This window comes from Meriones unguiculatus, chromosome 18 (assembly GCF_030254825.1).
Source record: "Meriones unguiculatus strain TT.TT164.6M chromosome 18, Bangor_MerUng_6.1, whole genome shotgun sequence".
NCBI classification, from domain to species: domain Eukaryota; kingdom Metazoa; phylum Chordata; class Mammalia; order Rodentia; family Muridae; genus Meriones; species Meriones unguiculatus.
Window position 1 is genome coordinate 25504442 of NC_083365.1, and position 26567 is coordinate 25531008.

Genomic DNA, 26567 nt, shown 5'->3' on the forward strand with positions numbered 1-26567 from the left:
AGTCATTGATGTCCTGTGAGGTCTACCCTCTTCCATGTTTCTGGCCAGGGATTTTGGACTCCTAAGTTTCCAAGGGAGTCCAGAAAACTGGACATCCTGGATTAGCTTTTGCTTGTAAGTGAATACTATTTAGAATCTGTCTTTTTGATGAGTTGCTACTTGCAGGTGATGCACTATTGCAAAGCAAGCCATAGAATATTGTATGTTACATATACATACAAGCTAGATGTATATTGGTTTGAGTACATCAGTTGGGACTGTTTGTGAAACAAGCTTCACTGTAAGACAGTTTGGAGGTATCTTGTACGAGATTCAATTGTGCAACTGCAATCCAGAGGTTTAACTGTGGTTCCAAGTGACCCTGGGTCAAATGCAGAAAGCTTTCAATCATTCAGTCCTTCCCCACTGCCCCAAGTTAGGGCAGCACAAAGGGTGAAATATCTATTAATAAAAACAAAACACCCTCAACATTGCAGGGTTGGGTGCGGGGAGAAAGAGAAGCAGACTTAATGGCCTAATGAGGCTATCTTCCAGAAACTTCTCCGGTGTGAGGCTCCCTCTGACCTTTCACTTGGCTCAGGAGCCCAGCGCTTCATTTTTCACATTCTTGCAATTACGTTAACGCTTCAAGCACTTCTGACTCCAAGTCAGCTAGCGACACCAGGCATAACTCAACACTGTGAGTTTTTCTCTTCTCTGTAGATTCATTAACAGGTCACCAAGGTCCCAACTGAAATTTAAAACTGACTGGTTCTGTTGGGTTAGTTGAATTATGGTGAGAGGGATAACAGGAAGGGTCAGAAAGAGGAGGAAGCAGAACAAGAAAAGATATAGGAGCAGGGAATAGCTACCACAGCAGACAAAACACCAAGTTTTATCATCTTAGTTAGTTCTCTTTTATTAAGGGTTTTTGGTCAAGTAACAGAAGACATACTAAACTGATCCTCTGGGAGAAACAGAACCCAGAGCCCGCCATGCTATGGGGAGCTGCACCCACTTATCCCTTGCTGAAGGATTTGATCCCCCAAGCGTTTTGTTCCTTTAATCATATCTCTGTGGGATTAAAGAATGGACACGGTGGCTTATGTATGTGAGCGCTGGGGAAGGCTGTCTCTCCAACTGCCCAACTGTGTTAAAGTTGGAGAGAAAGGGGGAAAAAGTTATTGTTTCTATAAAATGGAAACCGCCCCTGCGAGGAGAATTTTTTCTACCTGACTCACCGTGTCAGAAGTTATGCTCACATCAAGGTGCTCTGTTCTGTTCTGTTCGTTTTTGATAACGCAACCCTAAATTTTGCAGGCCAGACTTAAGCATGCTTTGCTCCCATAATCTTTTAAATATGTTTTCAAGATATTTTGATACTTTGTTCCACCAAAATGCTCAGAGTAGCTTTCAGTGAGAAAGATTAATTATCTGAGTCAGGGCAAAGCCAACAGAGATATTGACTGAAGTCACATACGCTTATCCTAGGTTAGATGTTAGGGTTGATAGAGAATGGAAAGCCTGGGAGGGAAACTCACGTTCTTCATATTAAATATATCATGACCTTTCATTAGAATCTAAGTTTGTAGTTCATAAGAGACTTTAGTTACTTCTTCAGAATTTATTAGCACAACAGGCATATGGAAAACTGCAAAACGATTCAATTTCAAAACAAATTATGATAAACAGAAGAAATAGGGATTAATTGTACTAAATACAATGTTTTCATACACATTTTAAATTAAACTTTAATAGCCATATGCTATAAAACAATACATGCATTTATGTTGCTTTATAATTTTTATGAATATTTTTACAATGACGATTCTCACAAATCCTTACTTTGGAACCTAACAACACCCAGTTTTATGGCCTAATATTGAAGGAGCTGCAGTTACATGGGTGAGAGGTCATCTGTTCTTCTAGGAGTTTGTATGATAAACCAAAGGAAGAAAAAAAAAATCAAAAGTCCTTAATATTGTCAAAAGTGAACTTGGAAGAATGTAAAGTCTGACTTTATCTTTCCAACCACATACCAGTCCACTGTATAAATATGAGCCTGACTTTTCATTCACTAGGTTTTTCTGTTTTCGAAAAGCAGCCAAAGGCAGAGCGTTTGTCTTGTTAGTCACATTTGAACGAGGAAGGAAATCTGGTGTTTCAAGGATGGAATTAGGGTGCAGACTCAGAGCTCTGGGGCAGTAACTGCCCGTCTTTGTGCCTGACTTCCCGTCAGTAAAATAGGGCTTGAAAATAAGGCTTGGGGTTCCCTAGCTCTGTACCTGCTGAGTCAAAAGATGCTTTGTGTTTCATTGTGTGTTTTGCCAGAGTGAAGACTAAGGAGCAGCCTCCTTGCTCCTAGAGCACTCTGAGAGCCTCAGATAAAAGGCACAGTATATGTACAAAGTATTATTATTATTGATGGGTTTGTGTAACTCCCATTAACGCTGATGGGAGCTACACATGTGAATTGGCAAGAGAATAGATCCCTCAGTGTTTAGAGCACATGAAATTTACATTTTTTCCAGTGCTGTAATTGAGATGTTGACAAATTGGAGAATATTGATGAGCCTTTGTTTTAAGTATTTCGTGCCAAGTTTGTTTTATTTTTCCTGCTTTGAACAATGGTATGGGTTCAGCAGCAGTGAATGAAAAGGGTAGAGTAAAGATAACTTTGTATTTCAATATTTTGATGTGCCAATATGAAATAAATTGTCTTAGGCAAATGGAATCTGCTGTTTTAATCATTAGCTATGCATGAAAGAAAAATTGATGTTGACATCTTTGCTGTAAAATCGTTGTAATGGGGCCTTCCTTACAATTCATTTTTGTAAAATTCATTTTGTACATTTTGCAGCAATTGAACAATCCCTGCACTGTGAATAGGCAGGATTCCCAGAAATACCGAGACAGTTGGCCCAGTAACTGCTGAGCTCACAGTGCACGCCACACACACACGTTAACCATACTGTTGCCAGACCCAGATTAACCTAAATACGCGAACATGCTAGCATCTATGTCTCTAATCGCTCAAGACCCAGGGTGGTACAAGCCAGCAGGGTTCCCCTCGACTCTGCCACCAGACCCTCCATTGATGTCACCATCTATCACCCAGGCAACAAGGCTAGAATCCCACAGCTAGATGTTTATTTAGTTATTATACAGTTATTTAGCAACCGTAGCATTGAAATCTACAAATGTCCCCTTAGTACTGAATGGAAGCTCTTTATAGCTAAGCACATGCGTAAGATAGCATGACACTTTTGAGTTTATACTGTGTTACAGTTAAGAAATAACATTTTTCCTGCTTTAAATATTCCAGTTATATATTTAAAGGAGGAAGCATGGGAGGGGGCAGTGACTGAGGGTCCTGAATATTCTCTGCTGGGATTTCTCATTCAGTCTAGGAGAACTCTGTCAACGGAATGTTTTCATAGTGGCGGCAATCTCTTTAAAATAACCCTAAATACAATATGACAGACGCCATCTGGCATCATCTTTTCTAGTAGCTTTTAACTTTTATTTTTCCTAGAGTTAAGTTCACCCCAAACTGGTCACTAACTTATAAGTATATTTGCATCCCTTTTCCTCCTGATTGTTATCAACATTTTTTTTTCTCTTCATCTATAATTGACAGTTGAACATGGCCAGAAAAGAAGCTGTTATATATAAAATATTCATGTGGTACTTCCTTCCCCCCCAAAAAAAATTAAATAACAATGAAAGCCATTCTTCAATCATCCTTAGGTATGTTTTGTTGATGTCTTAGGACATTTTAAGTACTTGTCATCAGAAATAAAATTAGTGTTCTAATAAATACATGTTCTTGGAACATGTAATACTTGCCTATAAATGCCTAAAAGCTTTCTATAATTGCTGTTAATTTTGAGCAATTTTGTTCATATATATATATATATATATATATATATATATATATATATATATATCAACTTACTTGAAAAATCCAGAGTTGGGATTTCCAGATTTTTTTTTAAACTTACTCATGTAAAGGGATGTCTCCTGATGCCAGTTAGAGTTTAATTTAGAGTAGTAATTAAACTTGAATACTGCCTCATAAACAAAAGATAAACAATAAACCAGCCACGTTCCCTGCTGTTTCATAGCTTTCTTTCCCAGATGTTTTAGCCTGATAATTTTTACACAGTGAACTACCTAACATGGAGTTTTTTTGGACAGAGGTTAAAATTAGTTTTTTTTCCCTTTCCTTCTCTCTCTCTTAGTAATCCTTTTTTCCCTCTCTCTCTTCTAAAAGTTGACATAGGGGATTTCATATAATTTCTATATATCTAAATTCTGATAAAATTAATACTTCGTGCAGATGTGTTTTATAGATGGCTATAGTTTTTTGGTTTTTTTGTTTTTTTTTTTTTTTTTTTGGTTTTTTCCTTAGATATCACGTATTGATTTTCTTTCTAACCTAATCTGGTCTCCAATTTTTTTCAGACTTAGAAAAGGAACATATTTTTCTTTAAGTCAGAGTTGATGACAAGTCAAAGAAAAGACAGGCTTGACAATGAAGAGCCTCTCTCTGTCTCTCTCTCTCTCTCTCTTTCCCCCTCTTCCCTTTCTACTCATGCACCTTCATCTTCTACCAAAGGCTACTCTGTGGGTATGTTCTTCTTTGGGGTCTGAGGGTGTCTCCATCCAGTTCTGGATCCTTCCACTGTCAGCCATGATCCTTCTGATTGTCAGGTACAAGTGGGCTGTTCAGTGTGGAAGCCATGTTATTTTCACTGGGTGGGGTAATTACTGAAAGCTGAGAATAGCTGCACTAAAGACAGGGGGATACTTTCATGATCCCATTAGCATAAGAGTGGGTAAATTATTCATGCCAAGTGAGGATTCTATGGGGAAAAGTATAGTTAATGCACAGAGTTTTTAAATGTATCCCTTTCTGCTCTGAGACTAAATTCTTGTTGGAATCAGTTCTCAGACATTTACGGGAAGGCTCTGGTGGCGTGTTACATGCAGCTCATGTCTCTGTGTTTGCAGCCTTCTCAATAGAGACCATCTGGCAAAGATCCAAAAGGTGATTAAACAAAATGATCAGCTCTTGTTGCTGTGTTACATGTCCAATACTCTGGATTAAAAAACATGACCCACGACAGTCAAGCTAACGTCATGCCGCCAGCCCTTCCCCCTCCCCATCCCGTATAAGAATTCAGATGGCCCACAAATGTGTGTGCCATCTTTGTGTCCTTATGGCCCATAATCATGAACAGGTTGTGCAAATGGTTCTTTCTGTAGCACTGTCTGTTCCAGCAGCATAGAAGCATTTCATATTAATTGGGTCAGTCTAATATTCATATTGACATGGGGAAAATTACTAAAATTTATTCTTATAGCAGACAATGAATATGTGTGCTTTCTGCCATGAGGGAAGTGAAGTCTGGCAACTGGCTTGGTGCAACTGATTAATTTTTCCTAAAACTGGAGAAAATCAAAGCATGGAAGACTGTCAGTCTCTGGAAACGGAGCACAACCCTTTTTAACTAAGCAAAATGGATCGGGTGGGGGCTTTCGGGGAGCGTGTGGAAGGGAGCTCTGGTGTTAACACCATAATCAGGGATGAATTTACAGTGCCATTCTGAAGAGCCCTCCCTCCCCATAAACAAGCTGATAATCACAGGGAAGCTGACTCCCAATTAGCTTTTCCTTCCCTCACCGGGATCAGCGTGCTTATATGTCTTCCTTAAGCTTGGATATGTCTCTACTCAGTTGCTACAGCTCATGTCAAATTCGAAAGTTTGGAAATGAAATGTTTGATTATGAGGAACTGCTGCTAATAAGCAAGGTAAATTCAACCACTCGTTTCACGATGGAGTTAAGGTAAAAATGCCAAGATTTGTGACTAAGGGACAGATGTATCTTATCTGTGGGGTTTGCACCAAATGCCGGGCAGAAATATAAATTGAACAAACCAGACATTGTGAGGAGTGATTGAAGAAATATTGAGATGAAATCTTGGAATGAAAACATATATGTATATTTATAACAATGCTGCGAATTGCTTACACGGCTCATTTGCATGAGCCTGAACTGTGATTTTTATTAAGGGCAGTGGAAAGTCTGTCGGCTGAGGCGTTCACAGCACAGCGCCATCACTCATTAGGCTCTCTTCGGAGACTGAGGCTGACCATTTACTGTCCTGGAAGTCCATGACTGATCGCACGGGACGCATTTTAGTGCAAATGTCAAGAGAAGATAAAGAATAAAGCAGAGAAGGAAAACAGTCTCAAAAACCACTTGAAAACATCATCATTCCCTGTCAGTCGCCCTTTCCGAGAGGGAAAGCAAAGCTGTAGGTGAGAGAGGGGGAGGGGCAGAGGACTCAAGGAGGGGAAGTGAGGTCCCTCTAGAGTCTGTGCAGTGTGGCAGATGAAAGGGACTTGAATAGCCTTGGGGGTCTTAAGGCTATTATAGGGCAACTCATGCTCTCTTATCATGCTGATTTTTCAATTGATTTTTGGCTGAACAGTACTTGTTGAAGCCCCAGAGCATGAAACACAGCCTTATGGCGCTATACATTGTAATACACGTGTACTGTTTTTTTTTTCCCCTTCATTGTCTTTGCTTTGGAAGAACAGTCTGTAAAAACACCATGTCATCCTCCCTTCGCTTTCCCCCTTCCTATTTCTACCCACAGGGACTCTCTTAAGATTGTTTCTGGGTTTGTTTGTTTGTTTGTTTGTTTGTTTCCAGGAGGGGCTAGTGGGAGAGCTTTGTATGTATCTTCCCCTGTTCACATCTGTCTTTGATTCGACCTTGGAAAAAAATTTTTTTTTTATGTCACAGCAGACAATGTTTTAAGCCACCATAATTCACTGAAATGTATCCCTGTGTTGTCTGGAGCAATCTACTACCTCTCTGGTGACAAGCAAGAAAGAAGACTTAAAGTTAGCTCCTCAGTAAAAATGGAGGGAATCCTGTTAGTATTTCTGCTGAGCAAGCATAAGTTCCCAGGATTCCCTGGAAAGCAGAGGTCCCTGACAGGGAGGCTGGGGAAGCAAACCCAGCAAGGGTGTACTCTTAGCTGTCTTCTACCTAGAGAACTCTTAAGCTGACACTGTAGTATCACCCTCTCCATGATTTCCCAGATTGCCCAGGCATGAGCCCAGGTCCTCCCTTGTACTTCTACAGCATGTCTGTCTGTAGTGGAACTTCTCCTCAGCGTGTAAGGATGGTATGTGATTCCTGGTCTCTCTCTCATCTCTTCTGATGGAGGGCTACCCTCTACTACCTATTCAGCTCACCTGTCGAGCACTCATGGGCTGGCTTTTGACTCAATAAACAGGACTCATAGACATCACCTTTTGCTCCTTTTCAAGGTAAATAAATTAGAGAAAACGTTGTGCCTGCAGGTTCTGTGTTTACCTAGACATACAAGAGCAGTTTGGAATGGATTCATGCATCTGTCGCGATCTGATTACATCCTTTCAGGAACAGAAAACAAAATTTAAACTAACACTTTGTGTATTCATTACTGCTCTAAAGGAGCCAAATGTAGAATCATTTGGGAGATAGGTAGGTCTTTAAATTTTAAATTTGTCTCATTAGCACTTTGGTGCTGTCTTTTGCTATGCATGGGCAACCAGAAATTGGAGATAGAATTTCTTATTATTATACTATCGAAGAGAGAGAGGGGCACTAAATTGTAGATCTGATCAGGGAGATCACATAGTATTTGACAAGTATTTCCCTATGACGACTTTGTTTAGGATGGGTTTGACTTTTGGTGACATCACGTGGAAACTTGTAAAGGAGGTTAGAAGTAAGTTTAGTCATTCTTAGGAGGGCCACACGCACTGCTGATTTCATGTATATGTACTTCTGTTTTTTTGTAAGTTTTTAGGAGGTATACTGATTTTCACAGTAGGTCCTTTTCATCTCCCCAGGCTGCAGTCAGGGATCTTACCTTGTGGCACAGGAGCGCTGTATACTAAGGTGACAGTTGCCATGAAAGGGGTAATGCCTGGGAGGCAGACTTGGGTTCAAGTCTCCATTTTAGTCAATATCTGCTAGTTTCAGTTTCTCCTTTGGTAAAGTGGAGGAAGTACTAGCTCCCCTCCAGTTGGAGAGGGTATTCGATGAGATTCCATGTGTGAGGAACAGAACATTGTCCAGAAAAAGCAACGCTTAGTTCTTTCATTATTCTTCTCCTCTGTCCTGGGCTGACACTAATTAGCTATAGACCTTAGATGTGTTGCATAATCTTTGGGGACTTGTTCTCCCCTCCAACAGACCTGGGACTCTATTGCTAGTAACTTATAAGGAAATTTATTTTGAAACAATTCTCTGATATGCATTTTTCTTACCATTTATTAAAGTGAAAGCAAATTTACGTATTTACAATATGAATGTGTTTATTTTTTTACATTAAAAAAAACTAAACGTGACACTGCAAGATAGAGTAGCTTCAGCATTTCCAGAAATAACTTATATTTTATCGTAAAATCAACAAATCATATTTATTATGAGAAGACAGCTTCACATAAATAAAAAAGCGGCCATTTCTGATATTGGAATGTCTGCCCTAATTCCAAGCCAAAACTCACCATATAATTCTTCCCCGAGGGCTTGAACTCAGAGCCCTCAGCATGCTTGTCAAGCGATCTCTCACTGGGTTCCATCCCCAGCCCCATTAAATTTTTTTTTTCTTTTTTTCTTTTTTTTTGTTTGTTTTTTGTTTTAGTCAAAGACAGCTTTGACTAAATGACTTTTAAAATCAAGTGTCCTAACACAGAACGATCCAAAGATACACCACTTGGAGACTTACATGCTGAGGAATGATGGTAGGAAAGTATGTAAATTCTTTGTTTTGCCATAAATGAACCATTATGTTTCGCTAAGAGCAGAAAGCGTTGCACATACAGTGAAAACACTGCAGTTCATAGCTTACCCTGGTCTTCGGACTGGGCTGAGGCGTTTCGAGCATCCGCAGGTCAGTGTTGCGTGACCTGGTGGCACGCATGCTACAAAGCAAGCATGCCGTGGGTTCGGAACCAAGACCACGGGGAAGCTGCCGAATGCAACGCGGGCAAGCCCTGTCAGGAGCATCTGAAATTTGTCGCAAGTTTGATTTTGAATTAATTTTTGGACATCGCATGCTCAGAAACCGCTGACTACTGCCAAGTTTTCTGTGACCCACACATTTAGTTACGTGACCCCATGCTGAAGGGCCAATCACATTCTCGGAAACTGTGCATTATTCCTTAACTCATCTGACCAGATAGGAATAGCTGCTTGCTTCAAAACCAAGCATTTTTTTAAAAAAAGAAATGCTTACAAAAGTATATTAAGAACTGTAAAATTTCGTATTCCCTCTTCCGGCTAACATTTGTAATAAACGGGACCCACTAAAGAAAACTTCTAAAATCTCTATGTACCAAGTGTGAGCGATGGGGCAAAGTGATAGGTTGTTGATGATCTTGGAGCTTGTGGAATCTGCTCCTGACTGCCACACATGGACGTTGATGTGACGTGTATGTGCATCTCCATCCCTGAATGCCTTTTCTAGGCATGTGTTGTTTAAATTCAGCGAACAAAGATCTTTCTCAAGCAAGGGACTCAGGGATGAATGTATGGAAATCATAGATAGTTCCTGCCTTCAGCAGCTTTCTACACTAGGCTGGGGGGGGGCTTGGGGCATTATGGAAGATACACAAATGACTCACGCGAGGCACACGTTTACATGCAGGGGTCATGGAATAATGAGTTCAGGGGAAATGACTGATGCTTAGGGAAGGAGACTGCTCTTGAGAGAATGACAGTTTTTAAAGCAGGTGGGTCTCAACTTTCCTTTTGCAGTTACTTTCCTTTCCTGTTACTCCCAAATGACTGTTTTTCTACCTGTTAATTTTTCTACCTGTAAAATGGGAATAATAACTATTCCATAAGATATCTATATATTTAATACACATTGGTTTTAAAATATTATATCTTGGCAAATAATGGTAGAATTCAAAGAACATTGTCTCCATTCATTCATTTGTTGATCATACAATTGGGCCAAATAAGATGTGCTCCCTTTCCACAGCAGGGCTTTATCACATGATTTGGGGATGTAAGCGAACAGATATGCACGATTCTGATATTACACTTAACAGGCAGGTTGTAATGTATTTGAAAAGGAGAGTGATTAACACTGTCTGAGATATTTATGAAAGGTTTCACAGAACTGGGGAGGCTTTCAGTGTTTCATTGGTGGCCTTTAATGACCTGCTTCCTTGTCCCCTCCCTATCCGATTTCCTTTAATCTTCAGTTGAATAGCATAGAGAGAGGACAAGGAAGCAGGTAGAGCAGAGAAGATGAAAGCTCAGAAGTGTGAAGCTATGGGTATACAACCACCAGGCTGGACTTGCTGTTTTTACGAGAGAGTGCGGAGAAAAAGCAAGCATGGCTGGAGGACTGGCAGGGCTGACATTTGTCTCACAAGTTTAGGCTTACTCTTCTTAAGCACTGCTTACCAAACGTTCCTAGTCACGTAAAGCACAGACAGGCGTGGAAATGCAGAGTGCCAGGCAGATCACAGAAATCTGAAGACCTGAGAGTCTGAACTTTTAACCCAGACCCAAGGAAACCCTGGTCTGCGATATGGGGAAGGCATTAAAATAGTTGAAGCCAAAAGAGGGTATGTCACGATTTGCTTTTTAAATCAGCTCTTCTAGACTATGGAGATGACACCCGAGGGGAAGAAAAGCAGATATAGAATAAGGGTTAGTCATCTAGAAACCACAGGAAGCTTGCATCAAGCCGGTGGCAGTGAAGCTGGAAGAGAGAAGTAATAGAGAGATGATGTGTGGAAGGAGAGCAGAAGATAGAACCCAGGATGGACAGCAGGGCTCTCCCTTGGTGGAGAAAGCACACGAATAATGAGGACGGCTTTTGTTTTTCGTGCCATGAATTTTGAAGGATGAGTGTGTATCAACCAGGAAGGATCTCATTGGCCCATGCCAAGTCTTTGAAGCATAGACGTGCATCACGCGTTGGTGAGGAGCCATTCCTCCAGGGTCCTAGAGTATTTTATAGGTGTTGTGGCCCCGTGGGTAAACAAATGGGCACTGGCATTGGCTGACTCACCATGGGATCCTCACATCTGCTACTCCTTGGGACTCTCCTGTCGTCTACAGAAACAGGGCATGGGTAATAAAAAGAATTAATTTGATAGATTTTGAGGTGAAGGGCTTAAATAATGTAATTCATAGAAAGTGATAGTTTTGTGCTTCTTTTATACTAAGTGTCATACATAAATTAAAAAAAAATGCTTCTAAAGTAGTCAAAAAGGGTCATTATACAACAGAGGTCACTGTGAGGACCCCAAAACAAAAAGTCCTGCACTTATCCCTAGGAAAGGGAAATTACGAATGCTTCATCCTGAGCCCTGTCCCAGCCCCCAGAGCTCAGCTCCACTCAAAAGGGTTCCCCTCCCTCTCCCAGCAGCCACTCTCCTCGTGCCTCTGGCGCTACACTAACTCTCCAGGACTTAACTTATCTTCCTGCCTTACTGCGAGATTCTTGAGGCCACTTTCTCCACCTAAAGCATCTCCTTCCTCTGCGCCCTTCCTGATTAATGTAGAGGGCCTGTGATAATAATTATCTTTATTTTTATTTCATTTTTTTTTTGAAAAGAGAATTGGGTCCATATTGTGTGCAGCAATGAATAGCAGGCTGTGGAATTCGTGCTTGGTTTGGTAGGTAATAGGGACCTATTGAAGGTTTGTGAATGCCAGTAGTGACATAATCGCCTTCCTTTTGAATGCCAACGACCATTCCTCCACTATGTCTTCCATGGTCAAAATAGCAGACCTGTATGCTCCCCTGAAATAGTGACTGTTTGAAAGAGTAGATATTCTTCTCAGTAAAGAAACACATTTCCAATAGCCAAAAAAAAAAAAAAGGACGAAGTAAAAAGAAAAAGCAAAGAGAAGCTTTGATATTCTCTCCAAAGCAATCTCAGCACTGAAATGATGGTGAATCAAATAATTCCCCTGTACATCACCTCATTTCAGGAATTTGATTCTGAGGTTATACTTCTATAAATGTTTAGAGTGTTGTAATTATTAACACCTGGAAATGACTCAACAAGATGAAGTAAATATGTCATCTTCAATATCTGAAAAATTATAGTTCCTGGGATATTTAAATATGCATTACTTAAAAAAAAACAAAAAACGAATTTTGTGATTAGAATGAAACCTGGGTTAAAGCTGGGTTTCCTCTGGTGTAGGAATTTTCAGCTCCCCTAATTTGCTAATGTGCATTTTAAGTGTGCATCGGGTAGAGACCTAAAGCTTCCTGGATCCACTTGACCATTAAGATGGTCTTTCAACATTACCTCTGGGGACTCATCACCCTCGGAACACACTCTGGAATTCACTGCCCTCCCTTCTGCTTCCTTCACCGAAACCCATTCAGACAGAGCTAATATCCCAGGAAGTCTTCTCTCGTGTTGTATTTAAGAGGTTGGTCAGCATGAGCTCAGGATCAATTTTCAATTGTGTAAAGAGCAATTTCCTCCATGGGCAGGAGTCTTGTGGACTTCAGCTCTTCTTGCAGAGTGTTCTCTGAAGCCAGCTAGCTTTGTACTTACACTTCATTGTACTAATCAATGTGACTTGAATAGTTCTTGAGTGTTTGATTCAGAGAAAGCGCTTGTGATTACCTCCTCACAAATGTAGAAATGAAGAGCCCAGCAGACTTACTCCTGACATGAACTTTATAAAGTGATACTTTGCCTGAAACCCAGCATGAAATGCACATTCTTCATCATAAGCAAATCGTGGTTTTAAAGATCATTACCCTTCTTTATCTGTCTGTCTGTCTATCTGTGTGTGTGTGTGTGTGTGTGTGTGTATCTGTTTCCCAACCATCTCTCTTTTCCCTGATGTGTGTACATATACATCCATGCCACAGTATGCATGTGGAAGTCAGGGAAAAACTGTGGGTTTTTGTTCTCTTTTTCTACTATATGGGCCCCAAGGATCAAACTCAGATTGTTAGGCCTGGTGGTAAATGCCTTTCCCCACTGAGCCACGTCACTAGCCCCATATCTGAGTTAGGAGATGGCTGGAAATCCAGGGAGGAAGGATGAAGAGGGAAAACAATAGTCCTTGTATGTTTGGAATGAATGATTTGGCTTTTGTTGTCAAGTAGTCAACAGTGGAACTGGCGATACAATCCACCCTTTGGAAGATGTCTGGAATGCGGTACTCCAAAACGCCTCGGTGCCTAAACCTCCTTGTCTTGTGTCTCCAGTTTAGCCTTTGCACTGATTACGTTTGCTGGCAGTAGATTTTCTCCCAACTCTTCCTTATACTTGGAGGATCCTGGGAAGCATGTAAGCAACTTCAGGGACATGAAAGATGTCCCAAGTTTTAACCTCTCTTGAGAGATAGGAACTTCTCAATCCATTCATTCCAGTCTTGCGTAGAGTGGGGCAGGATTACCCACTTGTATGTGTGACCCCCTTCATGCTATGAGGTAGAGAATCAGGTTGGTCCCATCTTGTTCCTGAAGTCTGAGCAAAGGACAGAGAGGAGTCTTAGGATACAACTGACATTATCTTTGCAGTAGGGTAAGAAAAAAAAAAGTTGATTTTACTCTTGGTTATCAATCCTTTCTTTGTGATGCTCAACGTTGCATAGTAACTCAATTCAGAAAATTACACCACTTACAGGCTGTGTATGTAGCTCAGCATAAGAATACTTTCCTACTCAATATAAGACCCTAGGTTAAATCCGCAGCACTGAAAAAGAAAAGAAAAGAAAATTACAGCACAACCTAATGGGTGTCCTTATTTCATAGGCAACAAAGTCCAACTCAACAACTCCCATATTACCTTTTTTATACTAATGACGATTTGCTTCTAACAAAGAGATACAACGCAAATTTGGATGACTGGTGCTTTGACAAACTCACACCCCTAGTAAGGATCTATATGCCAAGTGAGCACTAAGTAGCTGCTTTTAGCAGTTAACCGATTGCCAAAATAAAACAGCAGTTTACTCCACCAGGGTATTTCAGCACCACTTGGCTAGCACGAGGAAGAAACACAGTGCTTTTCTAGGGAGTGAGTACTAGGTGAGTGGCCTTGTTTTCCTTACCTCCTACTGTCAAGAGTACCATGGAAACCAGCACACGCTAACCCAAGGATATGCCTCAAGAGGAGGGCAATTAGGTCAGGCACAAATGTTCAGCAAACAAATCAGTAACTCCATGCAGATGAAAACGTTAAAAATGCCCACCTCCAGAGACTACTGACCCTAGAGTAGAGATGTTGTCAGAGGCAGGACGCTCATGCTCACAGTCCACCTAAGAGCAGCAGCAGGCTTGAAGACCCTGAATCATACTCACAGCCAAGTGTCCAAGATGTCACCACCTCAAATGCTCAGTGTGAAACAACAGTCTGTGTAGAAGAGTTCCATTTTTCCCTGTAATTTTTAAAAAAATGATGGCATCGTTTTTCCTTTTAGTCTTACTTTAGCAAGTCATTTCCTTCTTTCTTCGCTCTCTCCCTACATCCCTCTTTCATTTTTTTCCCTTCCTTCCTTCCATCCTCCTTTCTGTCAGGTGAATAGCAAAGACTGTGTTTCATACTGGCAGAAAAGGAGCAACAATTCTTCTTTTTTAGAACAAGAAAGAGAAAAGTCTCATTCTTGAAGGTACTGATAGCTATGCCAGGCTATGTAGTTCATTTGTGTCGCACTATCATGTAGTAGGGGCTATAGCTCAGTTGGAGAGGTGCTTGGTGAGAGTACATGAAGCGGTGGGTTCAATTTCCAACACCATAAACTGCACCATGATAGTGCCTGCCTGTAATCCTAGCACTTGGGTGATAGAGGAAACAAGATCAGAAGTTCACTTCCAGATCCTCAGTGAGCTCAGAGGCTAGCATGGGTGACCCAAGACTTCCCCAAACAATCAAAGCCTGGATAAAGAGCAGTCAAGCCTTGTTTTCACTCTAATCTTTGCAGGTTGATAATGATGTTAGAATTCCTTCGTTCTATATAAACTCTCAGAGACAATGACAAAATGCCCAAGACCTGCACAAGTTCAAATGAGACAAAATCCCAGCAAGAAGAAGGGAAGTGGGCACAATGTCAGACCCCTAACCAAAGGGCTATTTGTAATTTCCGAGAGTGGGAAAATCAGTTTTCTTCAGGGGAGTGACACTGGGCATATCAACCATATCCCAGGTCAGGTCACATGCTAAGGAGTAGATGACAACACAGATACAATCCATGTTTTGTTTCAGTTGTGCTTTTGTTTTTATATTTAAGAGAGAGAAAGAATCTGTAGCAGAATAGAGAAAGGATCTTGGAGTAGGGGGACATAAAGAAATGACCAAATATATTGTATAAAATTTTTTAAAAATAAGTTTTAAAAAGTTTCTGTGAAAAAAATTTTCCTTAGTTCTCCCAATATTCACATATTCCTGTCTGTGAAACAGAGTTGGTGGTGAAACCCATCATGGAGTAAACTGCTGTTTTAGTTCGGCAAATGATTAATAGCTAAATAAAACTACTTAGCACTCACTTGGGTTTTAGGTCCTTACAGGGGATGTGAGTTTGTCAATGTTATCAGTCAGCTAATTATATGATGTATCACTTTGGTAGAATTAGTCGTTAGTAAAAGAAAGCTTAAAGTCCTATGGACTCCAATAAGTTTGTAGAAGTGTTTCTATGCTTTATGGGGAAATTACAGTCTAACACTCAGAATTTTTTTAACCTTTACCTTAGGACCAGGTTGGAGTTAGAGCAAGGTCTAAGTCTTAGTTTCTGCCTTTGGTGTCCCTGGATGGTACATGACCTCTGTAAGCCTGTCTATGTCTTCATTTGTAAACAGAGGTGCTGTGAGAATTAAATTAGATGGTGGATCTGAATCTCTGTGCCGGGGAAGGCATATACAATAAAATATGCCCCATAAATGAGGGTTACAGTGGTACTAATGTGCCTGTGAGCACTGTTTATTAGTTTTGGTTCCATAGCTTAAACTTTAAGCCCACGTTACTGTCTGTGCATTTCGGGATACAGCATAATAAAATTCCTAATAAGAAGAGGAGCAATAATGTAAGACACTTTGCTCGTCTGCTTCCCCTCCACCTCTGTACTACAGCGCAGACACAAAGAGGGGGAGATTTGTAGAGGGCTGGAAGGAAGGGGAAACGTTTGGTGTAAGCTTTCAAAAGCAAGTTGGGAGTCAGTGTCAGTGACCTCCGCATCAGGGTTCAGATAACTCAAATGCCATCTCACTTCCCTTTTCTTATCTTTATTTTCTTCCTGGAAGCCGTAATGGAGGCCTCCCACTATTACATGAGTCTTACAGCTAATCCACATAAAGTTGGATGGCTGTAGAGTGTAAGGTGGCTGTGGAAGGCCCAGAGGTCGTGGGTTCAAACTCTATCTTGAGAGAGTATGAGGAACGTTTTGCCATTCACTGCCTTTAGCTGAGATTCAGACCTTTTATAGGAATTGATACAAGGTGCGAGGTAAGAACATACACTTGGCATGTTATAACTTCCCATTAAAACTCACTTTAGGACCGGAGAAATGGCTTGGTGGGTAAAGCGCTTGCCGTGTAAATGTGAGGGCCTCAGTTCAGGTCCCCAGAATCCACGTGAGGCTGAACGCAGCTGTTCGCATCTGTAATCCCTCTGTCTCACAGGAGGAGAGCGAGGATGGACAACTGAGGTTGTCCTCTGACCCCCATAGGCACGCTACAGTGCATGGGCCTCTTCTCACACAGGAACATGCACAAACATACACACACACACATACATGGGGAGGGAGAGATATTAACAAAACTTTCTTGCTCTTGACATTATCACCTCTTGAAGCTCTCCCAAGTTGCCTTGCACACCTGTATGTGATGAAGATGGTTGGGGAGTCCTAAGTCTTTTCCAACGTTCTAATCTGTACTGATTTCCCAGTGACAATCATTTAAAATTCAGATCATGTCTGCCATGTGATATGTTTGGTTTTACAATTCTAGTCTTCGTGTGTTTTTTACATAAATTTTCATGTGATTGCCCCAGAATTTCTCAGGCTTACCCCAGTTTTCAGATGAGGTGGCTTGCCTTTGAAGTGTGTGTGTGTGTGTGTGTGTGTGTGTGTGTGTGTGTGTGTGCGTGCGTGCGTACATGTGTACGTGTGTATGTGCACACACACGCACACGCATGTATGTGTGCTCGAGTCAATTACTTCCTTGTGGAGGAAGAGAAGAGAATGTAGAAGAATTGAAGCAAGCCCATTTCGGTTGTTCAGGTCCTTTACCTGCTAAGAGTGTTTTGCATTCGGGTGCTCAGCTCACAAATGGTGTTAAACTTAATGAAGGCAACTGACTGGCCTGTGAAAGCCGTTAATACCCCAATGCCATCACTCTAATCAAAAGGTGGCCAGCCTTCTATTATTTCTTTATTACAATTTTTCATTTTTATTTCCTCAAGTTAAACGGGAGCCTGGGTTATCATATGCCACTTGTTAAAGATGTTAAATCAGTGATTTATGATTTGAAAAGCCTTTTTTTTTTTCTATTGATGTTGGCCAGGTCCATGGGATTTGCTTCTGGAGCAGGAGAGGGACAGGCAAAGTCTCAGAAGGGCTTGTTCTGAAGGGCTGGTCATCACCTGTGCTTAAGAATAGCAAGAGGTACATGTGGGGTGTCTAAGCATAAGATAATGAGACTCCTTTTCTTCCAAGACCCTTCCAAAACTCTTCCTTCATAGCTATTGAGCTCCTTTAAGTTAAGGATGCTTATTTGTGCGTTAGTATTTGCTGTTTGCTTCCAACATCCACTGGTTTGGGGAAAATAATAAGAATTCTACTAACCCAAAGAAAATCTACCACCTCCATTAGCTACACATCCAACTGGATCAAAACAGGAGAGGGTTAGTGAATATTTCATATTGTGGGTTTCTTAAAGATACTTTTGTGTGAATAAAAAAAAAGGACTTTCTCCAAGCCCTTCATTTCAATTTCCTTTTTAATTTGCTCACCAACCCCACTTAATCACCTCTGCAGCCTGCGAGGAATGCTCGATAGATGGGCTTTCAAAACTCAGCCAAGGTGATTTCTTTTTACCTATGAATTGGCTTAGCATCTTGCTTTTATCTTGCTTGAAATAGTGAAACAGGGAAATAAAACCACATTCTTTAATTGAAAGGTGTTTCGGCAGCATCCAAACCACGTGCCAGTCACTTGGGTTGTTCAAATTCTTCAGAGATCTTGAATTACTTCCTCCCTCAGTATTCTGAGAAAAGTTATGTTCTGACCCTGCTACAAAAAATAAATAAATATATATATAAATAAATAAATAAAATAAAGAAAGAAAGAAAGAAAATAAAAATAAAAAGCTTCCATTTTATTTGGCATTATTTATTCCCTAAAGGGTTTCACGACACTGTCTTTAGTTCTTAACTTTCAGTGTTGTTTCTGACATATCTCCAGACGTGTCTCAGTGTCAATAGTGGTGTCAAAAGCATGAGGCCACATGTCCAGGCTCCAAGCCCTGACTTTTGATTGCCATTAATTCGTTAGATGGGGTGCTTAACCTGGCCCCCCTGCCTGGGGCTTTCAGAATTTCCGTAGTGCAGGTTTGGAAGGGTAGACTTAGAGCCGGCTCGCTGTGAGCAGCTGCAATCTCTCACCAACTCCATCTCCAAAGCTTGAACGAAATGACATCACGGGTGCTGAGTGGAGCCTGTGAGAGGAAGACTCCATAGTCATGCAGGAGCCTGCGTCTCGAGGTTTCCACCCTGCTGGAAAGCTCTGGGGGTCAGTCAGTCAAGATCTGGTTGCTGCTGGGTGAATGTTTCATCAGGGAGGGGTTCCCTAAGAAAGCGTCCCAGACAACAGAGCATTTATTCCCTACTTAACAGCAGTCTCATTTATGTGTCACCCGTTAGATGGGGTTTGTGGCTTAGAGATAAAGTAAGCCCGATTTTTCTCAAATCTAGAGTTTTTTTTTTTTTTTTTTTTTTTTTCAGGGTCCTCTTAAAACCTCTAACCGAGGTTCCCCTGCAAAAGGGTTCTTTCTTTGTTTTGAGATGGCTCGTGCAGGCCAGGCTGGCCTCAACTCTACCGTACACCCAAGGCTGACCTTGAACTCCCAGTTTTCCTGGCCCCATCTGAGAAGTGCTAGGATTACAGACCTGTGTCACTGCACCTGACTTCAATTTATTTTAAGTTCAGTGCTTTAGTTTGCTCAAGCTCTTTTTACGACGTGAGTGGTTATCTACACAGTGGATACAGTTGAGAGCTGAGTACATTTTTATAATAAGAAAAAATTAATCAAAATAACATTACAGCTTTCAAGTTCAGTTAATATGTAAATATTATATTTTATTGTGTCGTTTACCAAAAGAATTTCTTATTTATTTATTTAGAGTTTTGCAGACAGTGTTTCTCCGTGTAGCTGTGGCTGTCCTGGAACTAGCTCTTTATAGTCCAGGCTGGCCTCGAACTCGCAGAGATCTGCCTGCCTCTACCTACCAAGTGCAGGGATAAAAGGCCTGCGCCACCACACTTGGCACTGTAAGGATTTCTAATAAGATTCTTGCCTTGTACTACCTCAGCTTTGTAAACGACATAGATTCTATTTACAGTTGTAGATCTTTATAATATTACGATCTTGTTCTGAATACATTTTAAGGTAATTACACAGAAGATAAAAGCAGATTTCCCGCCTGCATTGTGCGTGTTATAGTATGTATGTGTTGATATATTTTTTTTTAGTAGAATATATTCAAGTCAGCCAGAACTGATAGTTTATGATATAATCCCAGTACTCAGGAAGCAGAGATAGAGGGGTTGCTGCAAGCTCAAGGCCATCCTGGATCACATAAGTGAGACACGCACACACGTCATCTTCAATCTCCTGGTTTTCTGCTAACTTATAGCCTAGACACCGCAGTAGAATACCCCCTCTCTTGATTTCTTAAGCTTGGTATTTTACTTTGGTTGAGATTTCATGACAATTTATCGAAGAATTCTTTTATTACCTGGTGTGTGTGTATGTGTGTGTGTGTGTATTACTGAACACTTTCCTCAGAAATGACTGCTCAATTCATCATGAAGTTCTTGCTCTTTTTTTTCCCCCACACTAGACATCAACAAACTGGCTTTAGTATAAGTACCATTTGATCCCAGCAAGAATTTCTATGCACCTCTTGTGATTCTATACCTATTGGCCAATATTTAATTTAATTTAATTTTCATAACTTTTCCATGGAAAACTGAGGCTAAGACATTTACATTGCTTCAAGTAATTTATATTACTTCAAGTAATGTAAATGTGGGGCCAAGGTCTTATGCAAGTGTGTCTGAGGCCATGCCAAGGCATTTAGTCCTAACCAACAGTCACTAGGTGTCCCATGGCATAGGACACTGCCATGAAAATATAGACTGAGCTGGAGGTATTTCCAGGAAACCTTCAGGTGGATTGCTATGTTTCTTCTCATAAGCCCAGCTGGTGTGTCATTGTCCTTAGTGGTTTCAGAGACCAAGTTGTTTTCTAAGCATCTACCCTCTAAATTGTGATTTGATATCGGTAAATTACGGCATCAAAGGCATAGCAACAATTGACCAAAGGCCAGAGAACCCTTTAACATTTCTCTGAAATTACTGCTTCAGTCAACTGACCGTAGTTGTGTAAACAATTGCCTTGATGAGCAAGGTAACGACTGAGGCACAAATTTTCCGTACATATCAGTGGATATCTGGTTAAAACTGTTAAACAGGAAACAAAAATGGTCATTTGAAAAACCTGTACTGACTTACCATAAAACAAAAGGACCCTTGCTGCTCAGGGATTTTTTTTTTTCTTACAACCACGGTGCTGTGCTTGCTGGGTTAAAAATTAGAATCTTCAAAGACTCTGAATAGAATTTTCCCCCAGATAGTTACAAAGGCTAATCATACGTATTTTGTTGTTTTTGTACTGGGGATTGGACATAGGACCTCATGTTTGCCCTCTCCCCACTAATAATAAATATGGAAAAATTGTTTTAAAAAAAATCTATCACAGTGTGCAGATAGGTACTTAGACTTCTGTCATCCCTGAACCAGGACTTGAAATCATCGCTAGTGTACAGAAGCCAGGAGCACATTCTCAGGTAATGCCATTTCCAAATTCTACCACAATAATGGTCAGAGTGCTTATGGCCAGAGGTCAGATTTGCTCTGCTAGGCACTAGGGTCTGAAAATGGTCCATGTGCCTTTTCCTATCACTTGTTGCTCTTGAGGCAGAGTAAAAATCACCAGGAGGCTTCTGAGCAGGTCACCAAGACAAGAAGGGCAAGAGCCCCCAAGTTCTAGCCTTCATTGTTAATTTCCTTAATGACCTTAAGCAGTTTTCTTCAAGAAGTAAGTTTCTTAAGTAATTGTGAGATTGAGTGTGAGCATTTGTTCATAGTGCTGAAGGTCAAAGTTAGGGCCTGGCCTGTGGCCTGTGCAACGGCCCTTATTCCCTTTTGAGGCAGGGGTTGGGATTGAATATCTGTGCCTTCATAGCTGGCTCCCTCTTAAATCCTTTGTGATATTTTATGTCTGTCCCTCTAGTTATACTCAGAGTACTAGGTGTAGAAAATGAAGAAGAAATGTGACACTTCTGAAAAGTATTTCAGAAATAAACTATTGGCATGACTGATGGCAAATCTTAGATTCTACGACCATATTCATAAAGACCCAATACTCCTCCCTCTGTGTATAGTTTATCCCAGAAAATAATTAGGTATTTGTTTTGTTTTTAAGTTGTGAAATGAGTTGATGCAGTCTTAAGCCACTGATGAACAACTTAGCAAGGTTGGCACAGTTGTACGAATGAAATACCCTTAAGTGTGCTTTTCATGTGGATGCCTTAGAATCTGGGTCTCCTATTTGCAGCTGTTCGATGGTTTGAACTAAAAGGACTCTTGTTTAAAGATCTTTGTACACAGCCAGGCATGTCTTTAATCCCAGCACTCAGGAGGCAGAGGCAGGAGAATCTCTGTGTATTTGAGGCCAGCCTGGTCTACAAAGTGAGTCCAGGACAGCCAGGGATATTACACAGAGGAAACACCGTCTTCAAAAACAAACAAACAAACAAACAAAAATCTTTGTAGACCAATATGCAGCCCTTATGGAATTCTGTGAATGGTTCAGACTAGTCTGTTTTCTGGGCATTACTGCTCTTGAACATTTCCACTTGGGCTTGGGTGTCCTTTCCTTAGGTACGTGGCATATTTAGATTCTCTAACATGACTTTTAAGGAGGCTTCCCATGGGCTGGGGAGATGACTTAATAGTGAAGAGCACTGGCTGTTCTTCCCAAGGATCCAGGTTCAGTTCCCAGCATCCATGTGGTAGCTCCATGTGGTAACTGTCTTTATCTCTAGACCCAGGGTGTTCTTCAGGCCTCTACAGGCTCTATATTCATGTGATGCACTTAGGTCTGGAGGCCAAAGAGCCTACCACACAAAAGTAATCAACAGGGCCTAGAGAGATGGCTCAGTGGCTAAGAGCACTTGTCGCTCTTGCAGAGGACCCAGGCTCAGTTCCTAGGACCCGCACGGTGACTCACAATCTGTGGCTCAAGTTTTAGGGGATTGGACGACTTCTGACCCCTGTGGGTAGTGTACACACAATGTGACTGCACCTACATACACGGAAAACACTCAGACACAGAAAAGAAAGATACATCTTAATAAAAGTAATACATACATCTGAAAAAAAGAAGGAGGCACCTCAGTTTTTCGATCCCCACCACCCAACTGTTGGAGTCCTTGCACAACTGTTAGGCTTAGAACAGTGGTCCCCAAGCCTCCTAAAGCTGTGACCCTTTAACACAGTTCCCCGTGCTGTGGTGAGCCCACCCCGACCATAAACTTGTTTTCATTGCTACTTCATCGCTGTAATTTTGCTTGCTGTTATGAATTGTAATTTAAATGTCTGCTTTTTCTGACGGTCTTAGATGACCCCTTGATTCCAATGGGGTCGAGACCTGCAGGTTGAGAATGGCTGACTTAGAAGAATATTCCTGTGCACCCACTGGGGAGGCTTTGACCTTAATGACAAGAGTGCCCCCACTGGAGCTCTGTATTTAGAAAACGGAATGACCTGAAGTCAGGCGGGCATCTGTAGCTTTGCCTACTTAAAATTACTGGCTACGTCACCTGTTTTCTGTACCGAATTCTTAACTTCTTAATGTCTTTCCTTGATAGATAGAGCTATAAAGGGTGTGATACCTTCAAAAATAGATAATGAAGTTCATACAACCTCATTATTAGGCACCTATTTCCTTCTCTGAATCCTTTGGCAGATGAAGCATGGTCCTGACCTCCAAGTTCCTATTTTTAGTACCATTCTCTACAACTCTTAGGATTGTGAAGAACTCTTGGGCTTTGTAACTGATGCCAGATGCCAAGCATTGGAGTCACAGTACCAGAAATGGTAATAAATGTATAAGTTGTTAAAAGATCCCTGACACATTCATTTCATTACATGTGTACTCAAATCCCACTCATTCTTTTAAAAACTTTAGCCATCAGTGTCTCCATATATACATATGTACACACACCACACACATGCACACACAAACACACACGCTTATCTTCAGCTGCTTTGCAAGTATCCCCCAAGAAGACACAGAGAACATACACAAGGTTAACACAGACTAAATTGATCATTTTAGCACACAGTCACTCATGGCCACATAGAACATGGGCCTGATTTATTAGCCTATATTAATTACTGTTTTTAGTTCACTGAAATACCTACCCTAAGCTGGTAAAACCTAGGTCTTAAGAGTTGTAGATTATACCGAGTGAGATGGCAGTCATTCTTAACAATAAACATCTTCATTGGTTCTTGTTACCCAAAGACAGAACTCCTTCAGGATGTGTGAAAATAAAATTGGAAAAAAATGTGTTTTTGGAGAGCTTGGTAATTAGTCATCGAAAGGAGAATATTTAGGAAAATATTGTATGTATGCAAAAACATCATCTTAAAGACTGAGGAGCACAGAGTCCACTTTAAGGCTACTTGGCCATGACTCATTCATTCATTTGCTTATTTATTTTGTTCGATTATTTATTATTTTTTATATTTCCAGACAAGATTTCTTTGTGTAGCCCTAGCTGTGCTAGAATACACTCTGTAGCCCAGGCTGGCCTCAAACTCAGAAACCTGCCTGCCTCTGCCTCCCAAGTGCTGGGATAAAACGTTTGCGCCATTACCAGCCGGACTTGCCTCTTTAAATAAATGAACTTACAAAATGCTCCTTGCTTACAAATTTGTCAGTGTCCTCAGTTCTATGACTCTGGATTAAACCAGATAATTTGAAAGGATCTCTATTTTTTTTTTTTTGGAAAGTGTCTCTAATTCTGTATCCCGTATGTAACTTGTCAGCCATGACTATTTTACTTTACTCTTAGATATATGATTTATAAATAGAAGCAATGTTGACAGACTTGTTTGACTCCCTTCTAGAAATAAATGACTCATTTTGGATTGTATATGAGAGCTTCAAGCTGCTCACAGCAAAAATCCACGACAATGAGAAAGCCATTAAACTGTCTGTCCAGACAGCGGGGAGAGAGGGAGAGAGAGAGGGGGGTGGGGGAGGAAGGAAGGAGGGGAAAAAAGGGGAGAAGGAAGGAATGGCTTGTCTGACTGTGACTCTGTGTCTCACGTGTCACCAGTGCTGAACTTTATGCTAGTGTCTTAGTCTGTCCAGGCCAGTACGCTCATTTTTGAGCCCCTCATTTTCCCTTTTGTACCTGGCCATCCACCTTCACTCTTTTAGTCGTCTTTAAACAGTTTAGCACAGTAAGCAAAAAGCCTTATGACCTGATTGGTGATTCCTACAGAATATCTCTGGAATTAGTCTGTCAGTGATTTCTTATTTATTCAAGATGTATTTACCTTACGAAAGGGGAGGCTTCCGAAAGAATTCCCCTGGCAGCAGGACACCTCTGCTTTCGGTTGGACTGCAAGAAGCCAGCTTCGTCTCTGGCAGGGCTTCATTCCTTATCATAGAACCCAGCAAAAGTGGAGGAATCCTGACTCAAACAATCTGTGGAAACTTAGCTTTTGAATTTGATGCCTGCTGTTACTTCTATCAGTTTGAAACCGAAGAGGCCATAGGAGGTGTTTGTGTGTGTGTGTGTGGGGGGGGGGGGGGTTGGAGGAAGGAAAGCAGGGCTCCAACACAGAAATTACTTAGACAAAGTTTGTTTCCCAAAGAGTAAAGGGCTTTGTTAGGAGAGACTGCCCAGATCACATGATGCAACCTTTTGACAACCCACTGTCTGCTGGGGACGCTGTGAGAGATGACCTTTTGACCTAGGAAGGAATGCTGTGAAGGTGGGAATGTGCACTCAGCCCTGGCCCAAGAGAGAACGTGGAGAACAGCCCAGCTGCTCACGCTCACAGAAAGCCTGGCTTTAGCTCTGAATTTAGAATCAGACGCTAGAAATGTAAGGGAATTTCCTAAAAATCATTCCAGATCTTTCCCATTACCCCCACCGTCTTGAAACAGAACTTACAGGAAACAAATGAGCTGTCTTGCAAATGCGTGTTAGGAGTGAGGACGAAATCACCTCTGCTCGCTCCCGCTTGCTCATGGATCAGAACCCGTGTCTTTTGAGCTGTTTTCGTGCAGAGAATTAAGCCTGTGCACATGATTTGGTGGCCTTAGGTGGGTCTGGGGAGGTGGGGGTGGGGTAAGAAAATGAGTCCGTTGCTCTAAAAGCATTCCCAGTAGCGATGATCTTGGCGGAAACAAAACTCCATTGTGCTGGGCTGAAACCTGAGAAAGCCCCTGTTCCTCTGCTTGTTTTACTCACCAGCATTGATCCTGGTACATGTGACCCTTTGGGAGGGAGCACCCTCGGTGACTCCTCCTATTACTAAATACCATTGTGTTTATAATGGCCATTTATATATGGTTACACTCCACGCCTGTGCGCTTAATAGGCATTCTGGAACTCCGATGCCACCTGACTAGCACAGGACACAGGCCTGGGTTGATCACTCTTGATCACTCTCTTTACCCTGCCTTGTGCCATTGCTTGATATCCGCTGTGAAAACCAAGTAGGAAGCTTATCATTGCTGTGCAAAGGGCAGTCTGGATTCTTTGAGGGGTGGGGGGAGACTGCAAAGCCTTGAAGAAAATAGGTTACTTTATTATTATTTTTTTTTCTTCCAGTTCCACAATGTGTCTGCATGCTTTAGGACTGATTTCTCAGCTAGTTGGGTCCCAGGAGGCTCCGTGGAGCCCTGTGCAGCTCAGGGAATTGCATCTGTATAAAACGGGGTGGGCTGGGGGGGCATGTAGTTTGTAGAGATTGTTCTTTACCTCGGTTTGGGTTCAGAATGGCAGCTGCACTCCGACTTTGTGTGTGACAGCACAAAGGCCAGCAGAGCTGAAAAGCAAGTCAGCAACTGGAGAGACAAAAGCAACCATCAGCTAATACAGCTCCACATGGCCTGACTAATTTATGAGAAAAAAACTGTTCTGTTCATTGGATCAGCACTCTGAGGAGGCAGGTGGAATGGTAGGAAGTTTTCATTGACTCTCCTGAGCAAG

The 26567-nt window shown here is 41.4% G+C and overlaps 1 protein-coding gene across 7 annotated transcripts in view; it reads left to right on the plus strand.

The window, feature by feature from the left end:
- The window catches only part of Meis2 (Meis homeobox 2), a 203288-nt gene that overhangs the window by 19928 nt on the left and 156793 nt on the right, over nt 1-26567 (plus strand). The gene's annotated exons all lie outside the window — the stretch shown is intronic.